General features: G+C 39.5%; 1 long non-coding RNA gene across 1 annotated transcript; it reads left to right on the forward strand.

Annotated features, from left to right (window-relative positions):
- Nucleotides 1-7,045: 7,045 nt before the first annotated feature.
- On the forward strand, nt 7,046-17,851 carry LOC113972898. Its single transcript, XR_003536057.1, has 3 exons — nt 7,046-7,081; nt 8,864-8,996; nt 17,791-17,851. It is a non-coding gene; the product is annotated as an uncharacterized LOC113972898 (long non-coding RNA).
- The last annotated feature ends 764 nt before the right edge of the window (nt 17,852-18,615 follow it).

Genomic DNA, 18,615 nt, shown 5'->3' on the forward strand with positions numbered 1-18,615 from the left:
AAAATAAGGAATCACTATGGTGAGATTGCCCAAAATGGAGTTTTTCCTGTGCTAGGGAGGAGTTTTGTACTTGGCTGGGATGATGGTGCTCGGCTGTGCTTGGCTGCTGGCACCTGGGGCTACCTTTGTGCACTGCAGGCAGCACACTGTGCCCCAGTTCAGCCCCTCTACCCCTGTGTGTAGCATCATGATGGATGTAGGAGCCTGGAATAGTGCAGGCAGTCTTTCATACTGTATTTTCCGAGTGATGGATAAAGAAACAAATCTACAGATTGCTTGTGTGCTGTTTTAATTTATCACTTAGAGGATGAAGCTGAACAGAGTCTCTGGTTAATATAAATTTTAAAAAGATAATGAGATGTTTTTTCTCTCAAGCTGGCATACAATCTTATTTCCCTTACTTCTCCTCCACCAAAAAAGCCCCCCACCAAGATCTTGTCTCCGATTTGTTCATAAATACAATATCAAACACCTCCTCTGTGCCTCTGATGTATGCTTGAATCTGTGTGCCACTGTGTTGATTCATCTGGAGGATGCCCTGCATGTGAGTGGTTTGGCACAGTGTGGTACAGGAGAGGAATCTGATAGTGAGAAAGGCAGAGGCAACGGCATAATTATGAAGGATTTCTTTCCCTCATACTGCTTCTTGTTATTTAGTCTTCTCTCCATGTTTCCCCTGGTTATTTCTCTTCCTGAAATGAAAATAACCTGGCAAGAAAACAATGTTTCCACTCCCATCATTTTTGGGCAAGGAGCACCACGCATGTTTTTCTTAACGTGCTAACTGACGGATAATTATTCACCAATATTTTTTGTTGAAGCAAGCAGGCTTGTTAACTGTGGTGACATTTTTAGTGATGCTATGATATCCCTGTGTCGTTGTTGCTTGATTTATCAGTGTCTAAAGGATTATTTTGTTGAAAAACTTACCATGGATCTTGTGTTTGAGGCTGACTTTATATGCGTATGAGTTCATGTGTGTGAATTTGTATGAAAATAAGGGACAGAACTGTTAAGATGCTTCTTCTGTTTTGGGCTTTTGGCTCTGTGTTATAAAATACAAACTGGAGCCTTGAATTCCCATGCTTTAAAAGGGTATACTTAAAAAGAGAAATATCGTAATTGAGAGCAGCTCAGCCACAGTCATCCTATGGTTTTCATCTATTTACTCCCCTCTTCTCCAGATGCCTGACTCACCTTCCCTCATTCCTATACTTCTACAGGACTGTTACTTACAACCTCTGCCTCCCCACCTACCCTCTGGTTACAGACACGGGCCATCCTTGCCCTCCCCAACTTGTTCACCACCAGCTGCTAACCGGACACCTGTGCCTGATGCTGGACCTCTGGCTTTTGCACATGGCTGTCATGGGTCTTTGAAGGGTTAAAGCCACTGTGCCTTTGTGTTCGGGGGAATGAGATGGTAGTCATGTTGGAGAGCCTGTGGGGTCACTTTGGCTATGAAGAGGACAAACAGGGATCACATTCCCTCCAAGAGAGATAACACTCAGTGAGAAATGCCTTTGAGAAGAGCGTTGTTGAAAGGTTAGGGATAAGAAGCCCAGGAACACTGCCCTGTTCCAAACATTCCTTGCACAGCAGTGCAAGGAGTGTCTGCAGGCGCCGCTTGGAGCAATTCTGGCACCCAGAGACTGAAGCAGTGGGTTAGATAATGTGAATGTGACCCCTATCCTTTTTATACTCAGTGAAAGCAAATGTGCTTAGATTTCCTGGAAAAAGGGGCTATTGAAAATTCTATGTAAGTGTAAATATATGCAAGCCAAAGGAGGTAAAGTTTTTTCTTAATTAGGATAAATAAAAAAAAAATCAGTCTGTAAATTGAATGCCAGAGCATCATAGCCCCTTTGCCATAGCAGGAACAGATTTGCTCATGGGGTGATGTATCCTGTTCCTTTTCTTTCCTCCAGCACCCAGGTTGCCTTGCTTGGGTTAAATATTTGCACTCCAGGCTGTGTGATGCAGCTTGGGCTGTGCAGCATTGCTGGTCCAGCCAGTGTGATATTTCGTCCCTACGCCCTGTCCCCCAGTTTTTATGTGACAAAGGCATGTAATTCTAGCAGTCTTACAGCGGCTCAGCTCACCCATCATCTCCAATTCCTCCAAAAACTCTGTGGGAAATTCAGGTGCTTTCCAGCTCTCTGAATCAGTTCCACAGGGTTTGTTGCATTAAATCCAGACTACAAGGTTAAAGTTACATAGATAGAAGGGACAAAGTGCCTTATTCCGGGTAGGCTCTCAAAATCAGATCAGCTGTCAAAAAACTGTTTTGTCCTGAGGAAAAAGGTGGTGGAAAGGGAAGGCAGAGCACATTTTAGGGCCACTCGGGAGCCCTTTATGTGGGTTGTGGCCATTTAGTCTTCAATAAAACATGACTGCTTACCATAGCAACCACGTCAACCCCCTTCGAGATAGCCATTGCTTTAATAAAGACGGACATTCACTGAAGGAAGTCTAACAAACACATGTAGACCTTTTAGAGTGCTGTACAAGAAAACAATCTCACTTGAGAAGCAGATGTGTTTTCCCAGGAAGTGTGTAAGACTTAATGCAATATGCTGCTAGCTTTCCATGCCTCTGCTGCATGCTTGCTCCTGGGAATTGCTATTATTTGGGTGTTGCAGGCAGGGGACCACAACAGCGATGGGGTGGGTATTTCACATGGCCCTGCTACCTGTGCTGCTGGGGAAGCTCATCGCCCAGGATATTTTGGATCCTTTCCCATTAAAGATTCTCCCAAACTTCCAATGTTCACACCAAGTCACTGTTTTCCTCAGATCTTGTGCCTGGTAGGTACTTTCCTGAAATACACCCTTTTGCTTTAATCCATGCTTAATCTTACAGAAAGATGCAAACAATTTTGAAACATCTCTTTGCCTTGGGAAGTCTCAGGGGTGTTCAACAAACTCTTCTGTGGCTTTTTATTCATGTGCCCCAAAAGCATGCTGTGGTCCCTTCCAGTAAACAGGTTTGGATATGAAATGCTACTGGATCAGCCTCCTGGAAAGAGGATGCTTTGATTTGTAAAATGGGAAAGAAAATGTTTATCCAGGAAGTATTAGATTAGTCACAGATTAATTACAATTGTCAAGTATTATTCATCTGTAATAAGAGTGAATTCTTCACTCAAGATTCATAGCAAAATAACATTATTTTTCAAATAGAAGTAATTTAAATTGAAGTAAGACCTTCTAATACCACCATCTGTACAAGTAAATTACTTTCAGAGTAATTAAATATGCATATCTGGGCTGTGTACTGTACTGATGAACCGAGTTTTATGGAAGCAATATGCTTGAAAATCCCTTAGGTATTAAAGATGAAGAATCCATGGCATTTTGCATTCATATAACCATGAATAAGAAAAAAACCATTTTTCTGTTGCATAATTTTGGGGAATATATTTTTATTAACTTTTCCAGGTTAATTAATATTTTTGCCAAATAGCAAATACGATCATCATATTTATTAGTCTGACATTTCACGGGGACTTAAAGCTCTGTAAGAAATTTTAGCATTGTATGTGTCTGAATTTATGACTGTGACACAGTCAGTCATCTTCTGCAGGTTCCCAGGAAGCGGAGCAGTGCGGTGAAACTGAAATCATTATGTTGACTGAATTCATTACCGCTGGACTCGCCCCTCCATGAAATAGCACTGCTCAGCCAATTGGGATTCATGGTCACAGCCCTTCATGGGATCATCAGGGTTTATAGTCCATAACAAATACAAATACAGACAGGAACAATAACAGTACAATACATGTGATCTATGATCCCACCTTGTGAGACTGTCGTGAGTACCAGAACAGTGACTGGCCACGTGTTTGTATTGTGTGGATGAACGGGACAGTTGCGCAGGGAGGAGAAGCTACGCCTCAGAACACAGTGCTGTCAGCATAGTCTTTGGTGACTAAAAGCCATCTTTGTGCTTGCAGCACATTGTTCGTGACTTACATAAAGCATTGGTGTGTGGGGTAGCTTTGGAGGTTTGCTGAAAGACTCTGACCACTGCAGAAATCTTTGGTTAAAAGAAATACCTGAAACCAGTTCTGTGGAGCACTTCAGAAGTCTGAAATTCCAGCAGATCAGCCCTTTCAAAGCAGCAAATACTGTGGTCTACATGTTACCAAAATGGAAGAGCGAACTCAAACATAGAGACACACAGGCAACACAGTCTCTGTTTGCAAGTCAGCCACTTCATGCTGCACAACATGACTGATCCTTAGATATGTCAATGTAATGTTGCTAATGAAACATGTAGAGGTTCCTTGTCATCAAGAGATTTAGTCTGCCTGCAGCACTTTCACAGTTATCTCCTCAGATTAACTGCAGAAGACTAGCAGCACATGTAGGACAATAGATCAATTCTTTCTGCACCCCAAATGTAAAATAAGAAATGGTGACCTGAAACACAGATAAAGAGGAAATGATGAGAGCTTCATTTCTCTACTCTAAGCTCTGTGCTAAAATGTGTGAACCAGCATGTTGTTTCACCCCTTTGGGACCTGCTTATATGTATCTTAGATCATACTTTGGATAGATGGAAAGTGAATGTTTATGTAGCCAAGAGGAAAACCATTAGAAATGTGTGACAATTGACAATCTGGGAGGTACTGAAGTTTGAATGATATAATTTCTGACCTAGTGTGAGGTAGTAGTTTAGTGACAGATTCAGCTGCATCTAGTCTAATAATGCACATATATTGTGCTGGAGGTAGCCTGCATGAGCTTTCTTTATTTTTCTTCTTTGAGTGTCTCATCACCTTCGTCTCTATTCTGTTCCTGAACCTCAGTTCATGCCCAGCAAGCAGACCCTGGCATCTGCACATGCTCTTTTTCCAGCAGTTCGTTTTCTGGACATAACACTGGAAGACTTAACACTTTTTTTTTATCAGATTTTATGTGAGGCTTGAACGAATACAAAGGTGGGAATTTGGGTGTGGATGTGCTGAGTGAATCCCTGACAAACATGCTTTGGCAGGTAGCTGTGTGGGATTGCTCCTAAGAGGGCTGTGTATAAAAGACTTCTATAGTACTCCTGTTTTTCAGGTCAAGGTTTGACCTGTAATAGACAATATACACATAATACTTATTGCTTTTGGGCAGCAAAGTACAGGTTGGAATTTAGGACAGCCCTATAACAAGAGCCCAGAGACATATGCAAAAGAAAATCTATGTAATCAAAAAGCAAAAAGTGAAATGTGATTGTTCAGCTTCTGAATGTTTGCATGTTTGTGACCTCTTTGCCATGTATAAGTCCGGGTTTATGCTAAAACATTCTCAGACCAGCATTATTAGCATAATGTAGCGCAATTCCCAATGCTTTGAAAGTGAATCTTCCATGAGTTTGAAAATGCCAAGGTAGGACAAGGACATTAAAATCCTCCTTTATTCCTGTATAACAGTGTCTTGTGCTCAGGATGTCTCCAATTCTCACAGAGGCTGGAGCATTATTTTCCATACCCTTTCCCCCCATTTAGCTTCTAGTTACTTAGACAAAATTGAGGTAACTTTTTTACTTTTTTACTTGCCGTGCTTTTAAAGCTTTAAAAGCTTTTGCTGAAAAGGTACCTATTTTCTTATCACTTTTTTTTCCTCCTTACTCCAGAAAAGGGCTTAATTTGAAGTTCTTTTTTGGCAGCTGTATTTCATTGTGATACATCAGTCACATGAAGATTTTATGGAAAAAACATACCCTTTTTAGATGTCCCTCTTTGCAACCCCCTTCAAAACATGGTGGGGTTTTTTCAAGAAACTCAACTATCAACAGCATCATGATTCTTGAAACATTGTGGGTGTAATGGCTTCATCTTACTCAATTATATAGATGTTACTTAAAGAAGGACTGTGGAATTTAACATGGTGAATTTAGTAATTCTAAAAAAAAATTGACCACTTTCACCTTTTATTGACGTTTACTTTTTAGTCTTGAGCAAGGGCTTATCTTCTTTGTAACCAAGCTAATCCTATGGTGTTCCTTATTTTACCATTAAATGAGATACATTCTGAATTCAGATGAAAATGAGGTACCTTGATGAAAGTGGGCTTCAGGTGTCGCACACTAAGCATTGTACGTTTCTCTTTGCTCTGATCCTCCAGCACGCATAAGATTTCACCTCTTCACCTTTGAACAAGATTGCACTAACTTTGATCTTTTCTATTTTGTTCAACTCCAGGGAAGGAGCAGCTACTTGAAAAATGTTATCATTTAGACGTTCAGAGGTTCTTAAAAAAAAAAAAAAAGGAGGGAAAAGAAAAAAACTTGAAAGCATGAACTAAAAGCTGTAGATTTTTAACTTGAGTATCAGCTTTTGTAGCTAGTACGTTATGGTTTAACATCAAAAGCTGTCACTATGTAGAACAAAACAAAATGTAGATTTTAAAAGCACACAGAATTATTAAATACAAATTTCATTTTAGGTAAGCATTTTTCTGCAGTAGTGATGTGGCTGTGCTTTCCCAGGTCAAAGCATAAGCTTTGTGTTCTTGCTCCTTTGCTTACGGCCTAAGCCTATTACTTGAGCCTCTGTATTTTTATGATATTAATTCATGACACTGACAGTTAATCTATTTTTATAACTGTTCTTATCTGAGCAAAATAACAAACTAGGTTCTCCATTCTCTTTGAGTCTGAGAGTATGTAACAATGGGGAGCAAAGGCAAAAGTATGATATTTTCAATATCTTACATGGTTTAACAATATTCTTATAATGATTATCACCCTGTGCCAGTATGGTAGTTATTTGCGATTATTTGGGTGTTATTTGCAATTATTTGGGTATTATTTGGTTTTGGGTTTGGTGGGTTTTTTTGCTATTACAAGACAGGTTTTCACCCAAATACTTCAGAATTTTAAATCACAGAGGACTATTGGGGCTGTACCAGCCCCAGTGTGGCTCATAAGTCCTAGGAAGTGTAGTCAAAATTCTCATCTTAATGATTTACATGTTTTTCCATTGGTTCCTTTTTCTTCTTGCCTAGTTTTCTTGGGCTTGTGTTATTTCATCTCTGTCTTCTCTGCTGAGACTGCAGTTGTTCAGGCATGCTCAGGGATGCTTGTGGTAAGTAGCTTTTCCTTTATTTTGAGGTTTGGTTTGCACAACAGTACAAATGGGGACAGTTTCCCCCTTCTCGGATGTGATGCTTATTGCATTCACTTCCATTAACAAGCTGTTGGAAGCAAGTTAATATCACATTAATTTACTCTTACATCTGATTTTTCCTGCCTGTTCTAAGGCTTGCTTAGAACAGATCATCTCCTAGATAGTATCTCATAAAAGGTCTGAAGTCCCCTCCCCCCAAAAGTGGAATTATGTTATTATTAATTCAAAAGAATTATATTTAAGAATATTTATATCACACTGAAATATTAGCAACAAAGAAATAAACAAGATGTTGGCCTACAGGCAAAATTATTGACAGAGCTAATCTCTGCAGAGATCCTTGATATGGTTACTTACCAGGACCAAGTAATATATTATTATTTTTTGAGGCTAACCAGGTAACTTGTTTTGAGATGTACTTGATTTTCTAGCCTTACCATCTTGTACATCTTCTACAGGTGAGCCCCACTTACAAGCAACTTCTACAGTAGCCAGTGTCTCATGTCACCAACTGACTGCCAGCTACTCTAACACCTCTGTGGGAGGGTTGTGATAAAGCCATCTGGACTCTTCGGTAATACAGGACACTGGCAGCTGCAGCAGAAAACTTCAGGTTCTCTAATGACTGTGGGGTTAGTGCCAGTGTAAAATCAAAGTGGAAATGGCCTAAAGCAGACGTACTGAAAGAAAGATTAGTCACTGCCATATGGGGGAGAAAATATGACACCCCGTGAAAGCGGATCCTTTTAGTGTTGCCCAGGCACCCAGTACTGCACTGTGTGGCCAAAAATTACCTGTGAGCAAGACACAGGCTATTGTTTGTAGACTTCAGGGCCAAGAAAATCCTCTCATATCTCAGTGTCTGCTGGCTGTAGTTCCAGGTTCTGTCAGAGCTGTAGGAGCAAGCTGTCTGGTTTCCTTCTCCGGAAAGTTTGCAGCTGCTAGGAAGTACCCCCAGGAAGCACTGGCATTGCCAAGGCACTGAGCACTGGTGACAAACACATAGATTTGTGGGGGTTTGAGGTTGATGTCCCTATCTAGGTTTAATGACATCATTCCACTCCACTTAAATGCTTCCATTTTACTAATTTTTCCAAATTTTCAGTGTGCAAATCAAAGATTGCTCATTGCAGCACAACACAGAATTTTTTATGTGATACGTTATGATTTTTATTTTCCTGAGTATATGCAAAACAGTATGGTTGTAGTATATAGGACAATACCTATCTTAAAGGAACTATTGTCTAGTTATATTATCTTTTAGAGTAGTTGGTGGTTAAAAGCTGTCCTTATTGCACCGAGGAAGTAAAATCCACACTTGTTAGGCTCTTATTTCATCCTCTTTCCTATAGCCTCACCTTTTTGGCCCTGCTAACTTCCATGTCCGTAATGAACTCCATTTAGCTTCCCTACAGCAGGACCTTGTCTTTGTAAATCACTGACCCAGCGGCATGAAACTGCATAGGAGAGCAGGTTATTTTTTTTTCTAGATTTTCTCTACTTCCTTCAGCAGTTGTAGCTTCTAAGAAACTGCAGAACAAACAAGTATAAAAGATCAGGAAGATGGCCTGAAAAAATAATGTTTAAAAGAGGTCTCATTGTACTCAGTTCTCCACTAGCTGCCAACTATAGACTGATGGCTGAAATCTTAGAAGGAGTTAATGAGATTAGGTCTTTGGTGACTGATTGCTTAATGCTGTCTTCTCATTCAGTGGTGTAATTTTTTTTTCTTCTTTTCAGTAACTATAAATAAACTTCTCATGGAGATCAGCTGGGACCTCGTAGCAGAAATCTTATTTAAAACAACTGGAAATTACTTCGCCTGGGCTTAAGCCACAGCGTAACAGATACCTTCTCCTCCTCCAGCCCTGCTGTGAGTCAAAGGCATTTTCTGGGCTATTACTTTCCTCTGTCATTACTTTCCTGTGCTGAATGACCTTGAACCTCTTCCTGTTGCCCCATCTTTGCTTGGCTCAGCGTGCGCATCCCTTGCTCTTTGTAAATATGCCTGCACTTTCGCCTTTGCTGTACTCCTTTTTCTCCACAGCTGAAGGTATTGGTCCTTTGTCAGGCATTGAGACTCACATGTTTTAGTTCATAGATGCCTATAGTATTTTTCCATGCTCTTGATAGTGAAGATTTTTTTTCACCTTATTAAAAAAATGTTGGTATTGTCAGATGCACAGTACTTGGCTACTAGTGTGTTTCTCAGGGCTAATTTCTTTCTGCTTGCAGAGCAAGGGCAAATTAGGTGAAGAGGTAGAGTCGTAGCATTTCGTAGTTGTTTTGCTGGGACATAAATTTCCAGGTTTGTGAAGCAGGGGAGAATCAGCCCACTGTGACTCATGGCACAGTTGGAAGAGCCCAGCTTGGGTTGTGTGTATCCGTACTAACTGGGAAAGCTAAAGTGCTAATTGATGTTGTGACCTGCTTTAGGTCAGGTAAAGGTCATCAGACCCCTATAAATGCTTAATCCCTCCCACGGAAGCTTTGTGAGATTCCCCAAGATCCTACCAACACAAACTATATGTTTGGTTACATGGAGAATCTCTGCAGGAAGCAGAGAGCTTGCAGACTGATGGTAGAGAGGCATGGGGATGGCAGTGGTGTCAGAGGGGCAGTGAGGCTGGGATACCTTCTAGGGCACAGTCATGACCTTATGCGCTTTTTTTCATGTTAAACACCATGTAAATACTCCTGTGAAACAAAGCTGCTACTTTTTGCTACCAGTCATTTTCCCAATATTCAACCTTCTCGTAAAAGGTTGCATCAGCCTTTCCTGATGCTGACCACTATGAAAGATTTGAGCACAAGCTGAAAGTAACGGGTTATAAGATGGGGCAGATACAATACTGAGCACTGTGCAATTTCCAGCTGATGTGGTGAACCCAGTTCATACATTCAACAAGGTAGGCTAGCACATACATAACCTAAAAGCATGTCTTGCTAAAATATAGGGGCTATCTGTGTATACAAATGCATGTACATGCTGAAGTGCTCTGCTGGGTCAAGGCCAGGATGTTCAGCAGTGTGCAGGCTTAGCCCTTCCAGATGTCTCCAAAGATAAAATGGAAAGAAAGTGACAGTCAGTCCCAGTAACATGGAACACAATCCAGCTTTTAAAAGGCTACTTCTGATAATTAGGTATTTTGTGTACTGTGGCAAGATGCGAATTACAAAGCCACTAATAATAATGTAGATCAGTCAGGGTAGCCTTGAAATTAGACCCCTAGCAGTGAGGTTGCACTGTATAATGATAGTACAGTACCATTTGTTTCAACACATTTAGCACTTCAGAATGGGATTTTTTTGTTAAACACCAGATGTTCTAGTGACCTGAGTGCTGACTTTCAAAGAAGACACAATAGAATAGTGTGTCAAGGTCAACAGCACAAATTAATCTGTATTATCATGCTGTCATATTATACTGTATGTCCCATATGAGAAAGATCTATGGCTAGTGCTTTCCTTACATGCAACTGTATGGGGTGTTTCAGTATGCAGATTTTGAGTTTCCCAAGCCCTCAAAGCCCCCTGAAAGAAATCTGATTCTTGCTTCAATAGTTTAAATTGTAAATGTAACATTCTTACAACGGGTGAGGAATGTGTGGGAATGTGTCTGTAATCTCACAGAACCAGAGAGACGTGCAGCAGCACAGTGAGAATTATGTCTGTTAATTGTAAATTCTGCATTTAAGGACTTTGGAATAATAATCTGGGTAGCTTGGTTGTCTGCATTTTTCTCTTGACTTAAAGATGTGGTAGGGCACAAATGAATAATCATTTACAAACATTTTAAATAATGGTTTGCCTGAAATAAATGCTTTTGTCTCCATGAGTCTCCTCTATCCCTCCTCTTCCCTGCCCTGTGACTTCTAAGCTATTGCTGCAAGATGGCAGGATGTCAATGCCCCCCAAATTGAACCTGTGATTTGTTTTTCTTTGATTTATGGGCTTGTAGTCAATAAACTTTATAAAGGAAAGTATCAGACTGAGCAATCAATCAAAGATAAGCAGATTCTTGTCCTTTAAAAGCATTTCACCCCAGTAAGCAAGGGCCTCATTCATCTTTTACAACCACTCTTGCAGCTTTCAGCTGAGAAAGGACTCGCTACTGACTACGTTCCCTTCTGCTGAAAAGTCCCCCATTCTTGCATCTGAGCTGAGATTTTTAAAATTCATTGCAGCAGTACGTTTCCCTTCCATGTTATTTGCTATCTCTAAAAGGGCAGATGTTTGCCTGTTTTTACTAAAGGTAAATCTCCTTGCTGTGTAGAGTGGAAAAGGCTTATGTTTTAAAGCGTCAGAGGCATGGACTATTGTTTTGCAGAAACAGTATTCATTTTCTTTGTTGCCTTGCAAAACAAAACATAAAGGGTTCCCGTTTGTTTTTTCAGTAGTATCTGAATTTCCTTTGGAGTAAGGCAAATGTTATTCTGCATGTTTTGCTTCTCTGAAGCACAGATGGTGTGCATATGCAGATTGGTGATTTTTTAATCAAAACAGTGACACTTGGGAATATATGTAAGTATTGTAATAATGCATTAGTCAGGAGTGATGTTGTAACACACTGAGATCATACACATAAATCTAAGACACCATGTCTAGACACCCCAGGGAAGATGGCATGCCATGGGTTAGAGCAAGCATTAAGGAAGTGCAATATTTCAAATATGATGGGAAAATAATGTAATTTGCAGACTTTAATAAAACCATTGGGGAATTAATTTCACTAAGGATATACTCTCTCCCAAAACATCTACGTTTCTACATTTGCTTCATAGATAATCAGAACGCAAGACACTGTACCTGCTATCTCAGGCATGAACACAGTACGATATCTATGAATTGTGCCATATCTTTAATATGCTGAATATGAAAATAATCCCTTTACAGTGCTTTAGTAGTATAAAACTGCATTATGCAAACAATGCACAGACAGCATAAACCTTGGAGATTCAGAATTTGAAGAGCTTATAAATTAATCTCATAAGTGTTGATTTGGTCATGCTCAGGGAGTGTGCTCAGCTGTAAAACTTGACTGACCTAACCCTCCCAGTTTTAATTATTAGCTTTTTGATTATAAAATATTAAATGAAGATGTGCGATTTATGACTTTTGCATGTATAATTTTCCTTTCTCTGAAAAGATTTTTTCTTTTTTTTTTTTTTAAAGAATCCTCGCTCCCTTTGGCTGCTTTTGGTTATTTTGTTCTCTCCATATAGCTCTTGGTATATAACTTTAATCAGCCAACCTCCCTTTAAATTTTTGCCAGCTGATAACTACTCACAAGCAAGTAACTTGCAGTACCATGCCAGGAGTGTTGTGATAAAAATGTCAATTTAAACCTGGCCAAGGATGACAATCATAACTATTTCCAAGTGAGAAACTTGAACAGAATACATAACACAATAATACTTTTTTCTTTCTCCCAGTGAAACATGTGCAGGAACCTGAGAGGTTCCTTTGACCCTTGCAGTCAAAACCCCATTTAAAATTTGGCTACATTGGTAGCTCCATCAACCTCATCATCTCTTGTCATCTAAAAGATTGATGGTAGAAAATCATCAATACAACTGAACATTTTCAACTAAAGTATCATCAAGTCAAATGTAAGCCATAATCAGTCCTATTAATCCTGCAACTATAGCAATTAGTGAGGGAGCTCACGTTTTACAAATAGTGACAGTGGTTTATAACCTGACCAACTGAACTCTGTTTCAAAAAATTAGGTGCGTATGTTAGCACAGAGTAAACCAAGCAATTCTGTATTTGCCTCTCTCCTCGTCTCTCTGTTCGTCTCTGGGTTATAAATACACTGTTCCAGAATTCTCTGTTAGTACAATAATCTAACATGAAGATACTTTGAAACCAAACCTGGAACATGATGGGTTGAGATGTAACTGATACCTTAAATTCTCAGGAGGTTCTTGGACAAGATGGGTTCACAAAGCTGGAACCATGGCGTGGTAGCAGGGCTGTGATGCCACTCCACATACAGATCTGTAAATAGCCCACATCCTCCTTCAGAAAATTGTAAACCACCACTTACATTTAGCTCTTCCCATTTCAAAGTTAGATTTCATGTTCAAGGTTGTTCGGGAAATGTGAATGGGCCTGAGGGCTTGTGCAGGGCTAGAAATATCTCCTCAAAATAATAATAAGGAACAGCTTTCGTGAGTCTCCATGGAGATTTCTTCCCTCTGAGCATCTTCCAAGGTCTTTGCCACAAGCAGAGCAGAATGTCTCTGTTCTTAGACCAGTCTTCCTGTTGTCCTCTGCCTCTTTGCATCTAGCTGGTGCCACACAACTATTATTAGTATATATAGCATTTATTTTATATTCATTTGCACGGTCCTCATTATAACTGTGGAGCATCAGTAACACTTTAATGATCATCCTTTAACCTTAGTTTTGCCCTCAAGAAATATCTTCTAGTGTCCCCCTCTTTCCTTCACTTCCTCTTATTCTGATCTTTGTCAAATTTCTGCTGTGTTTCTACCAGCACTTCATCTGTGTTAATTATTGTCATCCTTCATATTACAGCATTATATCCTTCATATTATGGTATCTAAAGTCTACACACTTCAAACAATATCACATAAAAATGCACTAATGTTTTAATTTGGAGATTGTTTTGCTAATATCAGTTCCTGTGAATGAAATGTACTACAGTCCGGTTCAATAAATACAATCCTCACCATTTACTAGAACAGAAACTAAATCCTGGATTCTTCTATTCTGTGGAAGCTATTGTAATTTACTTTTAACATTTTCTCCCTATTAAATGGAGCTTTGCTCTATTTCCTGGTATGCACAGAGAAGTTCCATGCAGCAGCTCTGGGTTGTATACATTTTTGATTATAACTCCTGGCTTCATCCCACTCTGTCTGCTCTTCAGCAGCACACTTGCACTCCTCCTTCTCATGGAGATCCACAGCAGAGAGAACGGGGTGAGGAAGGTGGGTTTACCTTGTCTCCTAGTTATGTATCCATGTGTGGTTTAGATCAAAACATCCTATAGATCCAATTCTCTAGATATGAGGGTGTAAATGATGGGACTGTCGTTAGACTGGGCTCAGCAGAGGGTCAGCCACAGTTGGGGATAGGGTGTGATAGAGGTTCTTGGTGCCTCCCTGCTGCAGCCCCTCAGCCCAGAGAGCTGACAGTCTTCACTGGACTGTCGGAGATAGTCATTAAACCTGGTCATAAAGAATAACTTGTCATCCGGCAGGAATATCAGACACTAGACAGAGCCCTTTAACCTTGCTTGACCTTTCACTGTGCTTCTTGACTAATGAGATGAATGGGAGTTTTATTGGTGTTTCTTGACCTAGATCTTTTACATGACAGTTCTGTGTATCTGAGCAGCCTAATGCCTTATGTTTTGTAAATCAATATAGCTTTATCTATTTTTTGAAAACTAGAAATGTTTTTTTCAGGCCTACTATCACATCCTATAAATAATATTGATTTTGTTTAGCCTGAAAAACTATTTAATTTTGAATTGGCTCACCTTGTTAGTCAAATACAGTTCTTGGGTAAGTCCAGGCATGATTCTCATGCATCACATTACATTTATCCCTACGGTATATGCAAACCTGGTGTCCATAATTTGAGAATGGGATCTCCTGTGAATAAACCACATCTAAATTTTCAGTTTATGGATGTTTTTCAGACTCCAGGATTTAATGGGCCTATGCAAGAAAGCAGTTACAGCAGATTGCATAGCCTCATGTTACCTTGGATAATGCAAATGTTATGGGACAGTGATGGGAATTAAGCAAGCCTTACATATTGTTATATGAATTGCACTGGCTTGGCTAAAAAGAAAAACTTAAAAATTGATTTTATATTTACTTCTTCAGTATACAGTTTTCCTAGTCATTATTTTCCTTCTATCCTTCCATCCTTCCATTGATGGAAGTACAAATACTCTCATTACCATTTGTGATGTTCTGAAAGGAAGATTTCAAGACAAGAGAGCAAAATAATAGTATTCAAGGTTTTGCTCCAACTGTTGTCTGCTGTGTTTGACACAACTAATCTTATACTGCAAGTACAACTGGAAAGGACCAGTACAGTGATGTTCCTTGCAGGTGCTTCAGACGTTTCTAAAGGCACTTTTGAACATAACTTCTGACATTTCCTTGTCGTGGGTTCAAGACTTCTGTACCAGTATTTTCTCAGTTTCCATTATGAAATAAAACAAATTCCTATTTACTTACATGCATGATGTAAGTAAATCCAATTTTCAAGAGCAAGTCCAATGAGACAGTATTTTAAAGTGCATTTCTCATTGTCCAACTCTGTGATAAGATTCTTATACAAGCCTTTGGATTGTATGGTAAATAGATACCCAATTAATCTGTTCACATATGAGACATAAAATCCTGATTTGATTATCCTCTCATAGCAAATGCTTGACCCTTTAGGTACCAAATAGATTATACAAAGATTGACTCTATGTAAGTACAGAATCAATTCATATACAAATGTAGGTATGATAGTGATTTTCAGCCTCATTTTTTATGTTAGCCTCATACAAATGCAACCGAGAAAGTGATTGATATGTTTCTCCGTTGAACTTCTGAGATATTAGTTTGCGTATCATTACTCGCAACTAGCTTTTCAATTCTACTGTTATTTACCTTTCTCCATTGGTCAAGCCAAAATATCAGATTGCTGAGTTACATCTTACATGGGAGAAAAAAGTAGGAATTGCAAGAAAGTCCGTCTGTGTATTTTTAAAGAAACAACAGAGAAGCCAAACAACTTTATATCTTAGTTCCAGAAATAAATGTATAATATTGTTTTCCAACAACATCATCTCATGGCTTTAAAAATGACTGTGTGAAAAGCACATAAGTCTATTTTGTATAAAAACTAAAGACAAAGTATTCATTTCTGCTTGTCAGGGGGATGCCCATGAGAATTTGCGATAGGCGTCTAAATGCGGAGGTGAGTAATAAGCAGGTATTGACTTCTATTGAGATCAGTATCGAGATTTGTTGACCCAAAGAGGTTACAATTGACTGAAGAGTGGGGCAGTAAATCTTGTTATTGAACAAAAAGCTAAAGTCAATATATGTATTATTATAAGCATTTTTCTTTTGGAAGAGATAATAAGGGCGGAGTGGTTTAAGACTTTAGATTTATATGGCCATGATAGCATACAGCTTCTATTAGTTAGTCAAAAGATAGAGAATGCCTGTGGTTTTTCTGTGGTTTTTTTTTTATAATATATTTATTTTTAATACAGCTTCACCAATCATACCAAAGCAGTAAAGCCTGCATCAACTTTCACGTCATAAACCCTTATTCTCATTGTTTTATAACTCAGCTATAAAGGTTATTTTCGGATTGAAATTTTGTCTGCAAGCTCTTTGCCTAAGAATCATTTTTTCCCCAGAAGGGTGAAAGGAATAAAGATGATCTATTGAACTATTTATTGAATTTTAGAGGAGAACAGAAAAAACGTGTTGTGATTTTTATATAATTCAAGATTTAGATTGTATTCCTTATTGAATATTATTTTCTGCATAAAGCTAGGATTTACTTGATCATAAAGGTGGGGGCTGCAAATGCTCTTTCACTGCTTTGAAACATTTGCTAATATTAATCCATGCCTTGTATTGTAAACAAGTATTTTTATGATTCTTATATTTTAGTCCACTCCATTACGCTCTGGACAGTACATTATATTTTAGGTTATTGCTTGGAAAAATAAAGAGGAGACAGAGCACAGAAGGAAACAGAAATCCATCCAGCTGAAGATATTAAGCTTATTAATTAAAATCACATACATCCCATAGTGAGAGTGACTGAAGAAATAACTGCTGAATTGCTATTTTATAATGTTTATAGCTGTTAGTATCTTGGCTGCCAGTAGAAATGATCCTTCAGTAACTTCAAAATCCTCTAACAAAAATAATTTGCTGTTTTCCATTGCAGAAACTGTCTGCCTCCTTCATTCCTTCACAAGACCCTCCTATGTTTCTTTAGGATTCAGGAGCTTGTACTAATTCAGGAGACTCACTGAATCTCTTTAGCAGCACAGGCTATGATAAATGCATCAAACATATTCTCTGCTCTTTGCACTGGCTTGCTGTGAATTTAAAAGCAGACTCCAACTTGCCGTCCTTATCTTGGAGACACTCTGTGGCCTGGTGTCAGTGCAGAGAAGGCTGTGCAAGGCTCGCAGTGGAGCCCCTGCCTGTGCCACGGTGCCCGTGCAGTGCCCGGCACAGCCCCACTGCCAGCGCGGTGCTGTTTGGGGCAGGAGCGGAGCTTCCTTCTGCAGAGGGCAGAGAGGAATAATCACCCCATCCAAACCCTGGGACCAAGATGTGCTCTGCTCCCTGGTGAGGTGCTCTCTGGTGGTGACATTTGATTCATTTTCTTTCTGCAGTTCCACATTGTTGGCATTGGTTGCAGTGGCATTCCGAACTGTGAATTACCGCACTGAGGCCAATGGCCGGAACCTTTGCCCTCCTTGGAGAAGTTCTCCTCCTGTCTCTGTATAACCTCATGGAAATATCATCATTCTTCTGTCAGGCCTCAGCATGTTGAAAGAGAGCTTGAGACTTGTATCTCCTGCAAGAGCAGTATCTTCAGATTCCCTGCAAAAAAATTAATTATGCTGTTTCCTCTCTCTGTTTATGCAGTTTCTGTTCTGGAAATGTACAGGAGGGAAGGGCAACTGTCTCATCCCCAGTTTTGCCCAGTGAAGATATGCATGCAGGTAAACGCTCTTTCTCTGACTAAAACTGTATGACCTGGCAGCCTTAGTTTCCCACAAGGCTGACCATTGTTTCAGGTCTTTTGACTTTGGTTCTTCAGACATCAAAGAGAGAAGCCACAGAAAAAAAACCATTTTGCGATCATTAAAAATGTCATAGCTACATTTTTCTCTTAATACAGAGTGATTATTGGTACCTATAGCATATCAATAGTGCATCTGGCTGGGGATGCTGGTGTTGGCAGCGCAGTGGCCTCCCTTCCAAACACGAATGAGAAGCTCAGCTTGCACTCTTACCCAACATGGACAAACTGACTGGGACACATTTGCTTATTGCACCACAAATATATAAATTACTCTGTTTGCGTTTGGCCAGAGAAGGGTTCTATGAAGAAGTTTGACTTAGAGTATCTTGGGATCCAATCACAGTCAACTAAAGCTATGGAATGTCCCGCTATATCTGAGTCTTTCCATTCACTACAAGATAATGTACTTCAACTTCATTTGCTAAAGTATACGGAGGAATAATTTCTTTTCAAAAGCAAGCATCTCCCTGGGAGCACACTAGGCTTTCAGAAATCACAGCATCTGGCTGTGTTTTGCCCACCTTATTGCAGTTTCTGTCTGTTGATGCTGATGTGTTTAAATTAGTTGCCGTTTCCAAACTCTTATAAAGGCTGTTGATGAAAATCTTCTGTAGCAACACAGTGCCCACAGATTTATTCAAACATACTGAAACTTCATTAATTTC

Source organism: Neopelma chrysocephalum, unplaced genomic scaffold (assembly GCF_003984885.1).
Source record: "Neopelma chrysocephalum unplaced genomic scaffold, ASM398488v2 Primary Assembly neopelma1_97, whole genome shotgun sequence".
In the NCBI taxonomy this organism is placed as follows: Eukaryota; Metazoa; Chordata; class Aves; order Passeriformes; family Pipridae; genus Neopelma; species Neopelma chrysocephalum.